At 34.4% G+C, this 13,715-nt stretch overlaps 1 protein-coding gene across 1 annotated transcript in view; it reads right to left on the bottom strand.

Annotated features, from left to right (window-relative positions):
* The window catches only part of CNTN1 (contactin 1), a 289,880-nt gene extending 276,977 nt beyond the window's left edge, over nucleotides 1-12,903 (bottom strand). Inside the window, exon 1 of the mRNA XM_012734143.1 lies at nucleotides 12,856-12,903. The gene's annotated coding sequence lies outside the window, so the exon portion shown is untranslated. The remainder of the gene's footprint in view (nucleotides 1-12,855) is intronic.
* Between the last annotated feature and the right edge of the window lie 812 nt (nucleotides 12,904-13,715).

Genomic DNA, 13,715 nt, shown 5'->3' with positions numbered 1-13,715 from the left:
TTTTTAAAAATTTTTTAAATGATCATGTACATATATTAAAGTTTTAGACTTTAATGAACTATAGGTATATGGTTACAGTATTGAAAGATATAATCTACTTGTATTTCTTAGTTCTAACCAAATTTACCCCTCAGTTAACCTGAAAATTGAACCAATGGTCCTGTTTCAAAAGTCAGTGTTCATATGTGTTTTAACTGTCTATTAGGTAACATGGTCCAACTTCAGTATCAAAGAGCATAATTAAATTGAACACTGGAAATTTCAGATGTTATAAAGAATTTGGGATTTATTCAGATAGCAAATGAGCAATAACCACTTATATTTATTGCTACAACAAAGTGATAATGCATTTCTGGACATATTACATGAGCAAAAGTTAAACAATTTTTTTTTTAAATAATCACTTTTTCATGGTCAAGATGTAAAAAAGGAGAACACTGACAAACTGCATTTGTATGCATCAATGTATGCAAACAATTCTAAATAGTCAAATATACCACTTTAAAAGATATATATTTATATAAAGATATTATCTATCTATCTTTCTGTCTATTAACTCTAACTACAAAAGTTACCAAACCCCACCCTGAAGTAAGGGTTCATTTACCTTGTGATTAATAAACAGAAACCAGATTTGGTTTTAACAGACCAAGAACTTTATTGCCTAACAAGCAATAGAGAAGGGAGAACTCGTGCTCAGATCCCCTGAATTTGTGGAAGAAATTCTTTTTGGGGGGAAGACTGGCATATCAGTCTTCAGGACACACAATTCGGGGCACAACCTCCTGGTCAGATGCAGGATGCATCTTTCTACACTCAGCACTTTTCCACATGTGCCTATTAGCATGCAGCACTCAGTCTGTGGTTGGTGGTTCTGTGGCTACTGGCCACTCACTTCATTCATGTTAATGAGAATAGCTTGGTGTAGACATTATTCCATTAGCATATCTAACACACTGTAAGTTGTGGAAAATTGACATTATTGGAGCTACTTTAAAGTACAGAGTAAATCTCAGCAGGAAAAAAAAGAAAAAAGAAAAAACACTTGCCACCCCCATTAAACTAAAACAAACTCCTGAACGGGGTCAGAATGCCAACATTCTAAGAATCCAGCAAGAAAAACTCCACCATGAAAGCACTTATAAAGGTCAACCTACCTTTTACTTTGTGACCCCTGATAAGTTCCTCAACCATTAAGTCATTCTTCTTTATAAGAACTCCTCTAGTCCCTCTATCTTTATGGCTTCTAAGGATAAGTTTTAGCCTTCTAAACCTATGTTCTCTGGATTTTTACTCTCTGCTATTCCCAAATAACTACATTTCTAGCTTACTTCTAGTCTTGTTATTCTCCTATCAAAGGTTAACAAAGTTGTGAAAATTCTATCACTATGAAAGAGAGGGAAAATGTTCCTCCCTAACCTGACCCATAGACTCATGGGAACCCTCTCTGACATGCTGTGTCTAAAGGAAACAGCAGGGATACTGTGGTAGCAGTTCTTGACTGGCTGAAAGTAAAAGCCCAGCTTAATTCCTGCAAAGGGGCCTCCTTTAAGTATGAGTTAGGTCATTGTTGTGAAATAAAAGCTAGTTTAATAGGCCCTTTTAATGTAGAATAAACTTTAAAAACTTCAGAAAGAGAATTGAAGAGATGATTTTTTTTTAAGATTTATTTATTTGTGCATACAGAACTGGTGTACAGGCCAGAAGCTCAGGGGCGGCGAGAGGCCTCACCAGAAACAGAGAGGGGAGCAGAACAGGCAGATCGAGGAAGCACACTGCTGAGGGGAGCAGCAGGTGGGTCAGGAGAGGTCTGCCACGCCATGTGGTCACCTCCGGGGCAGGCGGGAATCGAACCCATGTGGAAGTGGCTTTAGCTTCTCAGTGCTGTATTTTAAGCTGCTGTGCCACCAGGGAGGGCCTGAAGAGATGAATTTATGGAGAAATAAGAAATTCACATTGTTTCTGTCTTTTGGATGGGAGGAGATGTAGGAGATATGGAAAGAAACCCCTTGAAATTTGGAGGTAACTGAATATGGAGGTACTGGTTCTCCTTTCTTATTTGCAATCTACTGAGTAGAATCTTAGATATTTGCAAAGTCGCCAGGGCCTAGGGCTGGACTAGAAGGCCAAGAGGCACAGACCAGGAGAAAAGGCAAAGTCCACTGGTTTGGAACTTAGTGACTCACTGACACTTAAAAGTTTCTTGTCAGTTCAAGTAATCAAGAGATAATCGTTAGAATTTCTAATTTAGGAATGAAGTCTGTAAGAGGAACCTGATAGAAATTTCAGTATCACAAAGGTGGTAAACCTCATGGGGTAAGAGGGAAGTATAGCTTTTATAAGACTACCTTTCTTGGGAAGCTGTGGGGGACTCACTGGTTCTTGAAGAGCATGTGTGTTGCCCTTTACCAGCAGCAAAGGGCATCAGCTGGATATGACAAATGCCCAAGGCCACTGAAGGTCTAACAGCAGGAATCACACATGTTATACAACTCTTTCATGTACTAGAATTACAGCTGGAAAGAATCTCAGGAAAGGACGAGAAAGTGGGCCCCTTTTTCTGTTTTATGAACACAGTCTAATATGATGTTAGGTTCATTAGTAGGACTACATTCTCCTGATGTGTAAAATACTTGTGGTCCTTCTAAAATATACAATTATACACACACACACACAGAGAGAGAGAAATTGATGAATTATTTAAATATATATATGAATATATATATATGCATGTATGATTAGACCCCCATACCACTCTGCTTTCATAGAATTATATTTTAAAGCATGAAAAATATATATATTCATATCAGAAATAGTTTACCTGTTTGAACTCAGTATTACAAATGTTGCAATAATTTTGAATATTATGAGTCTGTTGTCCAAATAGTAGTGACTGGGTTATATAATGGCAATTTGTTGTCATACTTAATTTTTCCATGTTTGCATTGCACTCTGTAGAATATGATTTAGGCTAACATTTTCATTGTATAAACTTAGACCTCTGATATCAAGCCTAACAAAACACAAACATGAAAAATGTAGATGGGGTCACAGTTGTTAATTCCAAATAAAATCCTATACAATCAAATTCCAAAGTGAATTTAAAAGATACTCTTTTGGGTAAAAGGACAACTTGATGCTAAGAAATTGATGAATTATTAGAACATTGCAGTAAAGATAGACTAAGTGTTGGCGATGGAAAGGAGAATGTTGAAAAGAGAGGCATACAACTACTAGATTCACTTAACAGACATGGTGCATACTTGAACTCTGGACCTGCAGGCACAGCTCAAGTGTCAACTTCAGTAAAATCACAGGTTCATATATGTCTGGGGTCTGTGAAGGCATTTCAAGATTGGATGAATCAAGGAGTGTCAAAACAATTATCAAGGATGAAAATCTGAAGAGAAAAATCTTACTATTTCTTATATCTTCTAGGAAAACAAATATGGGAATACTGCCACATGGTTAACATTTTATTTTAGGATTTATTTATTTATACATGAAGAACTGGGATACAGGATAGAGGTGTGGGGAGGTGAATGAATTCACCAGAGACAGAGTGAGGAGCAGAACAGGTGGATTGACTGAAATACACTGTTCAGGCTTAACAGTGGTTAAGACAGAAGTGATCACCATTTGTGGGTCAGCTCTCTGGCGAGGAATTGAAATCAGGTTGTAGAGGTGATAATGCTGAGACTTAACCCCTAGGCCACCAAGGAGACCCCAACATTAAAGTTATTTTAAGTGAGAGGCCCTCCCTGGTGGCGCAGCGGGTTAAAGAACAGCACTGAGAAGCTAAAGCCACTTCTGCATGAGTTCCATTCCCGCCTGCCCCGGAGGTGACCACATGGCGCAGCAGACCTCTCCTGACGCGCCCGCTGCTCCCCTCAGCAGTGTACTTCCTCGATCTGCCTGTTCTGCTCCCCACTCTGTCTCTGGTGAATCCTCTCACCCTCCACATCTGTGGCCTATACCCCAGTTCTGTATGTATGAATAAATAAATAAATCTTAAAAAAAAAATAAAATAAAATAAAAAATTATTTTAAGTGAAACATTAGGAAAACATTATATAATTATAAGAAATCACCAAATTATGTAAGTATAACATTAAAAGACTATTTTTGAGAATTTGTGACATGAAACATTTCAAAATTCCAAAATGAAGTAAAGAAAACAAGATATTCAAATTTAGGTATATATGACTCTTCAAAATATCTCAAGGTGTTGACAGAAGTTTGTCAATGAGATTATTTGTTGTTATTTCTCTTATTTTCCATTTTTTTAAATAAATGCAGTTTTCAAATTAAAGTGTTCCTATTATAGGAAGCTTCTACACGTATTTTCTCTAGCTGCTGTCACGATGATTTACCGCTTCGATTTTTTCCAAATTTAAGACTTTTTAGGCTCTTTTCACTATAGCACATACAATACCTTGCTATTTCTGAGAAAAGAACCCATCATTTCAAGTGGTCAAGAAATTTCTATGCAATTTAAGTGTTATTGACTGATTCAGTAATCAAAATGCAAATACATAGATTAGAATTCCATCTCCTTTCCTTGCCAAGCTCCCACTCAGAATAATAACCTGACATCACCATGATAGCAGAAAGTCATAAAAGAAATGTAAAAAGCAGATTACATTACCCATATATGGAAGAATCAATCTTAAAGTAAGCACCACATCAATAATTATGTAGTAAATAATTATATTGAATATTCTGTGTAGGCTCTATTCCTTTACAGATTTTGTAATGAATGTCCCTTAGGACACATATGTGATGAAAGGAACAATAAAGGTTTAAATTGAAAATTAAGACAATAAGACAGGAAAGAAGATTAAAATATTGTTAGTGTCTATGATCTAGTAGGCACTGATAGGCACTTAATATAAGTCATCCCAATCTACACAATGTTTAATATATCTGCTGAGGTGAGTTTTAGAAGGAAAGTAAATTTAATAAGCAACATGGAAAGAAATTCCTTATAAAGAGAGGTTTACATTTCCCCTACCACTCTCGGAGGGCAATGCTTTCCTAGGGAAATGTAATAAGACTTGGCATGACCTGCTTAGCTATGGCTCAACCACCTAGAAACAAATCACTGAGTAAATTTCCCAAGAGCTTACTGATGTTAAAGAAGGATCATTTTGTGGTTTAATGTTATTAGAATCTCTTTGAAATAATCCTGTGCCTGATTGAGGTAGTTGGCAAAAAAGTATATCAAGAATTACAAAGAGGTCAGCAATATCTAGGCTTTTAGATGAAAAGTGGGATCCCAGAACCTTAAGGGGTCCATTTCAATCAAGATATCCTGAAGCAGTACATAGTCATTAGTTGATATGTATTGAAACATTTTTCCATGGTAATTTCATGTGCAGTGATAGACAGCAATGGCAGATTTGACAGAATTCTACTGTTTAAGTTCTGGAAGCAGAACAACCTACATAATCCTCCAGGAATCGTGGACAATGGAAATTTGAGTAGAGGCTTTCAAGAGGGACACACTGGATTTCCTGCTAAGAGGGCAGGGCAGCTTCATAGTTCTGTAAAATTAAAACAACTGATTCCCAGTGAAATGAAGACTCATATAAAATAGCTCAATAGTAACTAGAAAAGCTCTTATTTAAAATAACTCTGATACTAATATCCTATGTTCTACAAAATAAATGTCATGAGATATTATATGTTCAATATAAAGTGATATATCTAGCAAAATGTAGTCAATTATTATTCACTAATTATTAATAAAATGTATCTTTAAATTCCAAATGACTGCATTGTGCAATTCTGAAAGAAAGCAGAGCTTATATTTGCTTTATGAAAACTTGAGTCATTTTATTTTATTCTTTAAATTTAGACACAAAATCTCTGTGCCTTCTTGAATTTCCTTTTATGCAATATGAAGCAAAATGAAATGAGATTTTCTTACATTAGTCATGCTCAAGAAAACAGTCTTTAATATCTATTCTATAATTTATTATAATGTAATTGATGAGGAACTCAAGTTATTAAACATCCAAAATAATTAAATTGTTGAATCAGAAATAATAGCAAGTAGAATATGCAAAAACTTACTATAATAAACAGTTTTTAATTACACTGAAAGGTAATGAAGGGTTATAATACTTTTCCAAAGTTCCTAAAATTGCCAAACAGAATAGTGAACACATTCAGTGAACACTAAACTTCTTTTGAGTGATGATAGCTGCCAAACATTGACTACACTGTAGCATATAGGAAAATCCATAGTATTTTTTTAAAAATCACTTAAAACTGAGATATAAAGGTTTTTAAGGAACAAATGAGGCTTAAGAGTATAATTTTACAATAACAACTTCTAATTTAAATTCATGAAAGATGAAAATAAATAAAAAACTTGACAAGAGAGTTAGAGCTTTTCCTTGAATACCTAATGTCTTGCTTAGAAATTAGTGTACAGTGAACAACAACACAGTGTTAAGAAAACAAATTTGAATATATATAAACATTTTATATATTTATGTTCATATATATTAGATATTAGAAATACTACATTTTATTTAAAGGGTGAGTGAAGAAGTACAATAAGGTCTTCATGATCATCTCAACTGGAAGATGAAAGTATGAGTAACATGAGATAGGAGCAGCTCACAGAAATGGAATTTACTGGAAATCCCATATCGCTACTTCTGCTTCCATTTTGGTTTTTTAGAAATAACTCATTAGTCTAATTGCTTTTTCTTTGAGAGTGCTATCATTTTACTAGCTGCTTCAAATTATTCTTTATTATTGGTTTTCTGCAGGTTTAATTTTATGTTTACAAGTATCTTTCTTTAATATACCTTGAACCATGTTCCTTGGACTTCCAGGATCCAAAGATATTTTTCAACAACTCTGAAAATTTTTCTATTACTTCTTCAGATATCTCCTCCTCTTTATTATTTCTTTTTGACTTTTGGAACAAGAGTTATACATATTTACATTTTTGTTTGCTCTTCATGTGCTGCATGTTCCACGTTTAACATGGGTATTTTCCATCTTTTTGTCTGTAACACTTCTTTGATAATTGTTTATTCAGATCAAAAATTCTTCAGCTACTTCTATTAAACTTCTCTTTAAATTTACAGTTTCAATAATAATGAGCTTCTTTTTCAAATTATTTTCTCATTTTTCCTTACCATCTCTGATCCCCTGTTCATATTTTCATATCATGTTTTTCGCTTTAAACATAGTTTTGGTAGTTAGAATAATGTCCTTTACCCCAAGCCTAGATGTCCAAATCTATAAACTTAGAACCTCAGACACTGTGATGTAAGAAATAGAACCATGAGCTCTGACCAAAGAAATGACATTAGAATGGTGAGGTTGTCCTGAACTATCAGAGTGGCCGCAATCAATCACATGAACTCTTAAAAGCGGAAGAGGGAGATAGAAGAGGGAGGCAGAGCAATGTAATGTGAAAGGGTTTTAGTCCTTTGTTGTTTAAATTAAAAAGATAAAAAATGGCATACCCTTGTATCAGTCACAGGTTGCTAGGAACAACCTTTAACTTATAGCAAACAAGAAAAGAAGACCCCACTTTACAACCAAAAGGCATTGCATTCAATAAATGATTTAAATGAACAGAAACTACATTGTCCTATAGAGATTCTGGAGAGGAACATCATCTTCCCATTTCATGTTAGTCCAATGAGAATTATATTGGACTTTGAACATACAGAACTGTTAATAGATTTGTTGGCTTCCCTGTGACATAGGAGTTAAGTCTCAGCATTTTCATCACTATGGCCTGAGTTCATTTCCTGACCATGGAACTAACCCACATATGGCACAGCAGACCCCTCTTTCACCCACTTCTTCCCTTATCAGTAGATTTCAGTCAATCTACCTCTTCTGCCCATCTGTCTCTGGTGAATTCTCTCACCCTCCACACCTCTCGCCTACACCCTAGTTCTTTCTTTCATACAAAAATAAATAAATAAATAAATAAAATTAGCTACATGATACATCTGTGTATCATGTTAAGCAGCAATAAAAAATTAATTAAGATTTCAGTAACAAAAGTGAGATGCTGTATTTTAGATCACCTAAAAATTTAGGATTGAATTTAGTATCAGGTAGTGCATAGGTTGGAAAATTTTTGGAAAACATCAGAATTGAAAGCTTAGAGATCTTTGAATAATTGTGAGCAAAAATATGGACATTAAAGCTATCATGAAGTCCTACAAGAAAGCAAGAACTGTTACATAAAAATTCTAAATTGCTTTAGTGAAAACATAAATGGGCATGAATGGCATATTAATAAAAATATGAGTTCCACTCATGAGAACATAGAAGAAAAATAAAACTGATATTGGGAACCAGAGGAAAAGGGATTTTTTGTTATATAATGGAAGAAATCTTATCAGAGACTGTAAGCAATGTATTTGGATATTTAGTTAAAACTATTTTTAAGCAAAATGTTGAATATGCAGGCTGATATCTTCTTAGAGTACATCTGAGAGGCAACCCATCTAATTGGCAAAGATGCTAAAATTAAAAGGCCAATTTTAATTCAATTTTAATTTTAATTTTAATTTGACAGATTGCCTTTTCTAAAGTACTTTTGAAGGATCAAAATGTCACAGTATTCAGTATCATAAAATGACATTTGAAGAGATTAACGATATGATGATAGATCATCTCAGCCATCTCTGCAGAAATCAGAAGTAGAGAAAAGATTTTCTTGGAAAGCTATGTGCTTAAGACTCTTGTCCAACGAAGAGAATCCTTGTGATATCATTGGGAGATCTACAGAATTCTTAAATTTGTTATGCAAGTAGAGACACTGACAAATTGGACTAAAAGAGCAGAGACAAATGATGTGAAACAATCTCAACCTACTATTGCTGTTTTTGAAAATAAAAGAAGAGCCCCATAACAAGGAATTTGGGACAGGTTGGAAGTCGGGAGCAACATTAAATTAAAGCTAACAGTTAAATAGAGATCTCAGTCCTATAACCACAAGGAATCAAGTCTGCCAATGAGTCAAATGAATGAGATCTGATTAGATATCCTTCTAGCACCTCTAGAATGAAATGTACCCTGTCAATACTTGGATTTTAATCTTGTGAAACTTTCACTGGATTTCAGATGAACTGTAAGATAATAAATCTGTGCTGTTTTAAGATAATATGTGTGTGGTAATTTGTTATAATGGCAATAGAAAAATAATATAGTATTAATATTTCTTTCTGAATCTAAAAATTCTAATGAGTTAAATATTTATGTCGATGTTTTCTGTCATGTTATTTGTCAGCCTTCTCTAAAGTCTGTTTGGTTTGTTACACTTTTAATTTCCTCATTTATAATTGCTTACTAATTTAGTTAGATATTTATCTTGGAAATACTGCCTTTGGATTCATGTTAAATTCAAGCTATTTCTTTTGTTAAATCACAAGTGAATATTGCCATTAAACTTCAGTGGAGGCTATGTAGTAGTTCTTAGTTCTATGTTTCATATCCACATAACAAGGGTTTTAGTAAGTAAAACTATTACCAAATGATAGTTTTTCCACTCAATTTCTTAATACATCAAACAAGTTTATTCATGATAACAGTGAAGTTAAGAAAAATAAGTAGCAGATCACAGGCAATATGTTTCATATTTTAAATCCTAACTTTAAAAACTATGTGTAACATTATATGAAGACTCTCCTTCAGGCTTCAAATGCAAAACACAAAACACCATAGTCATGAATCTATTTTTAAGGAATTCAAAGTCTACCATTATGCTTCATACTGTTCATATTTTAGATAAATATAATTAAACTTAAGTCAACTTTTAGTACTACACAAGGACATAAAACATTAATTCAAAAGAAAACTTGCACTTCTATGTTTACTGAAGCACTATTTACAATAGCCAATATATGGAAACAACATAAATGCCCAAGAACAGATGATCAGTCTATACACAGGTGAGTACTAATCAGCAATAACAAAAAAATAAACTCATGCCAGTTGCAGCAACATGGATGAAGCTGGAAGGGATGATGCTCAGTGAAATAAGTAAGAAAGAAAAAGAAAAGTATCAGATGATTGCTTATAGGAAGAATATAGGGAAATAAACTAAGGATGGGGTTGGGGGGAGACAAAACTAGTTAAACAAAACTGTAGAATTGAAACATACCACAGGGGAGGGGTGATGAGAGGGGCTAAAACAGGTGGGGGGGAGGGAAGAGCTCAAAAGACAATAGTGATGAATCACAGGTGATTAGGTGTAGACATTTTAGGGGGGTTACACCTAAGGGGAGAAACATTACATGAAAATGAATAATGATGTCAAAAAATAAATGTATATTTAAAAATACCTATAAACTAACAGTTCGCAGTTACTTGTTGAATATCCACCTGTTCAGAAGGGGTACTACCATCCTTTAGATGGTAAATTCTGATTTATTTTTATAGCCGAGATATTTTTTTAAACTAAACTCTCTGCATCTTGAAAAGAGAAAATCATACCTTTTGAAAGTATTTTGGTAGGTCCAGATTTGCAATGAATTTAGGTACTAAATATATTTTGGGTAAGTTTAATCTATAAATAAAGGTGGACACATCTGCAAATAAACTAACATAGTCTAAGTAAAATTTTCCTTTCTTTCTCTTACTAGTTATTTAGTTAACATATTTTACTGCACAATGGATGAGTGAATGCTCTGATTCTACAACAAAGATTTAAATTGCATTTTACCTGAAACATTGTCAATAGAATTATAATTCTCAATGAAAGAAAATGCTTAAAGTAAGGGAAGTGTCCTCCAGAGTTAAATTTGAATTTGAATTAATTAAAAAAAATCTGCCAAACAAAGACACTCCAAGTGAACAGCATCTTTGAAAATTTAAAGTCAGGTATAGACGGCAAGATTTTGATAGTGTTTTATACATCTCATGTACATTTTTCAAGTTCATATGTATGTATTTTATATTTTAAATGCTCATCTTAAAATGGTGTTTAAACTACTAGTCCTATATGCTTCCAATTCTATAGTAATCCTTCCAGAATAGTCTTCCATTCATACATTTAATGGTGTTAGGACCCAATCTTCACCATTGTTCTTCATTTAACTTTTTATGTTCCACAGGATATATGAATGTGTGTTCTCACAGATATTGTAAATATAAATAGGAAACAAACCTTTTTGTTCTCTAATAATACAGTTTATATATACCTTTCAATTATTTTCTTTTCTGTCATAGGAGGGAACATAAAACCATCTCTGTTCTTCCTTCTTTATATATTCTATATTATATGTATTATATAATTTATATTACATAGAACTCTCATATTGATTTGCATTTATAGCTTCTGGTAAGCCTCTATTTTTTCTATCAGGATTATCTATCTTTTCATGCTGTGATAAGACTAGACAATTATCCAAGATCACTTCTAGATCTAGCATTTCATTGTTAACTTTTAAAATTGATAACTTTCACTACATTGTAGATATTTGTACTCAAGTATATCTTAATATGATGTTAATAGTTCAGAGACCACTGGCAATGAAACCAAGCAATCACATAATATGATCCCTCAAAATCCGTATTTTCCATTTGCTCTATGCAAATTTTATTACATAAGCCTCCATACTTATCACTGAAATTTGTCCCCCTAGCATATTGCATATCTAGATCATCTTTCATGTTTTTGTTAACAGTTTTCATACCACAAAAATGAATGAAAAAAAACCACTCTTTTCTCACCTCAATCCAAAATCCACAAGATGCTCTTAACTCTTATCTTTTCCAGGTAGTCTAGTGATCACCAAAACTTAGGTATTATTAGGTAAGCTCTGGCTGATAATTATATGATATGCCAGCTACATAACTTTAAACATGCATCACTTTCTCCTTAAAAAATTACATAATAGGCCCTCCTTGGTGGTGCAGCAGGTTAAAGTACAGCACTGACAAGCTAAAGCCACTCAGCAGTGTGCTTCGTCGATCTGCCTGTTCTGCTTCCTACTCTGTCTCTGGTGAAGCCTCTCACCGCCCCTGATCCTCTGGCCTGTATCCCAGTTCTGTACGCACAAATAATTAAATCTTTTAAAAAAAAAAAAGGGAAAAAATTACATAATAGGCCCTCCCTGGTGGTGCCGTGGGTTAAAGCACAGCACTAAGAAGCTAAAACCACTAAAGTATGAGTTTGATCCCCACCCCAGAGGTGACCCACATGGTGCAGCAGACCTCTCCTGATAGGCCCCTCAGCAGTGTGCTTCATAGATCTGCCTGTTCTGCTCCCCATTGTGTCTGGTGAATCCTCTCACTGCCCCTGCACCTCTGGCCTGTACCACAGCCTGCATGTATAAATAAATCTTTTTTTAAAATTATATAATAACGAAAAAAACAATGTTTTTGTTTCATAAAATCATGAAGATTGTATGACACAAGCTATACAGTGTTTAGAAGAAAGCTTGGATTGTAATATTAGGTAAACAGTGGTTACTTGTTCCTGGCATTGGTATCATTGTTGTTGTTATTTCCATGGTGTGTTCCCACACTTCCAGCCCATTTTTGATAACCCACTCTAGTCTCTTCAAAGAGAATTACCTTATTCAGCATTAATTATTCTCTATATTATATATTTGCACAGTGACTTACTTGTAAGGTTATTTGCAGAAAGGGCATGGACAGTATGCTTTAAAAAGAGTCATCAAGCAATTTATCATGGTTTGACATTTTTTAAATTGATATATCCTACAAAGAGATAAAAGAAAATTGCTATGGGCTCAGTAATTAGACACATATTTGAATATTCTATTACCAAATTCGCCATATATTTTTATTCCTTAAAACACACACATACACACCTATATAGTCCAAGTAACTGGCTTACCTTAAAATTGCTCTGAATTCACCTTCAGAAGTAATACAAGATGAGTATCTACAAATTGATAATAAGAAATTAAAGTCAATTAGCTTGAAGACAAAGATGCTTTTGCTTTTAGTAATAATTTAAAATATTGTCTACTGGGCCCTTCCTGGTGGCGCAGCGGGTTAAAGCACTGCACTGAGAATCTAAAGCCGCTTCCGCATGAGTTCGATTCCCGCCTGCCCTGGAGGTGACCACATGGCGTGGCAGACCTCTCCTGACCCGCCCGCTGCTCCCCTCAGCAGTGTACTTCCTCGATCTGCCTGTTCTGCTCCCCACTCTGTCTCTGGTGAAGCCTCTCGCCGCCCCTGAACCTCTGGCCTGTACCCTAGTTCTGTATGAACAAATAAATAAATCTTTAAAAAAAATTTAAAAAAAAAATTGCCTACCAAAATAATAATATTAATATTAGGGCCTCCCTGATCAAGACACTGAGTTTCCACACGATCATTGCTATGCCCTGGTCATGCCCAGGGAGCTAACCAACATAAGGCCAGCAGACCTCTCCTGTCTTACCTGCTGCTCTCTTCAGCAGTGGTTTCAGTCAATCCACCTACTCTGCTCCCCACTTTGTCTCTGGGGAACCCTCTCACCCCCCCCAACTTCTGGCCTACACACCCATTCTTTTAAAAATAAATTTAAAAAATTTTAAAAATAAAAAGTAGGCTACATTTTAATCCTCTAGACATTTGTAGATGTTGTTTTGGTTATTATAGTAAAGTTTTCATAAAATAATTGCATCAAATTAGTGCATTTTTAAGATTTGTTTCTTTTTATTGTTTGCAAAGCCTCAATTATCATCTATTCAACACTACTGAATATAT

Source organism: Condylura cristata, unplaced genomic scaffold, assembly GCF_000260355.1.
Source record: "Condylura cristata isolate star-nosed mole 26May11 unplaced genomic scaffold, ConCri1.0 scaffold00047, whole genome shotgun sequence".
In the NCBI taxonomy this organism is placed as follows: domain Eukaryota; kingdom Metazoa; phylum Chordata; class Mammalia; order Eulipotyphla; family Talpidae; genus Condylura; species Condylura cristata.
The sequence above is the reverse complement of the archived record's forward strand: the minus strand, read 5'-3'. Positions and strand labels throughout refer to the sequence as shown.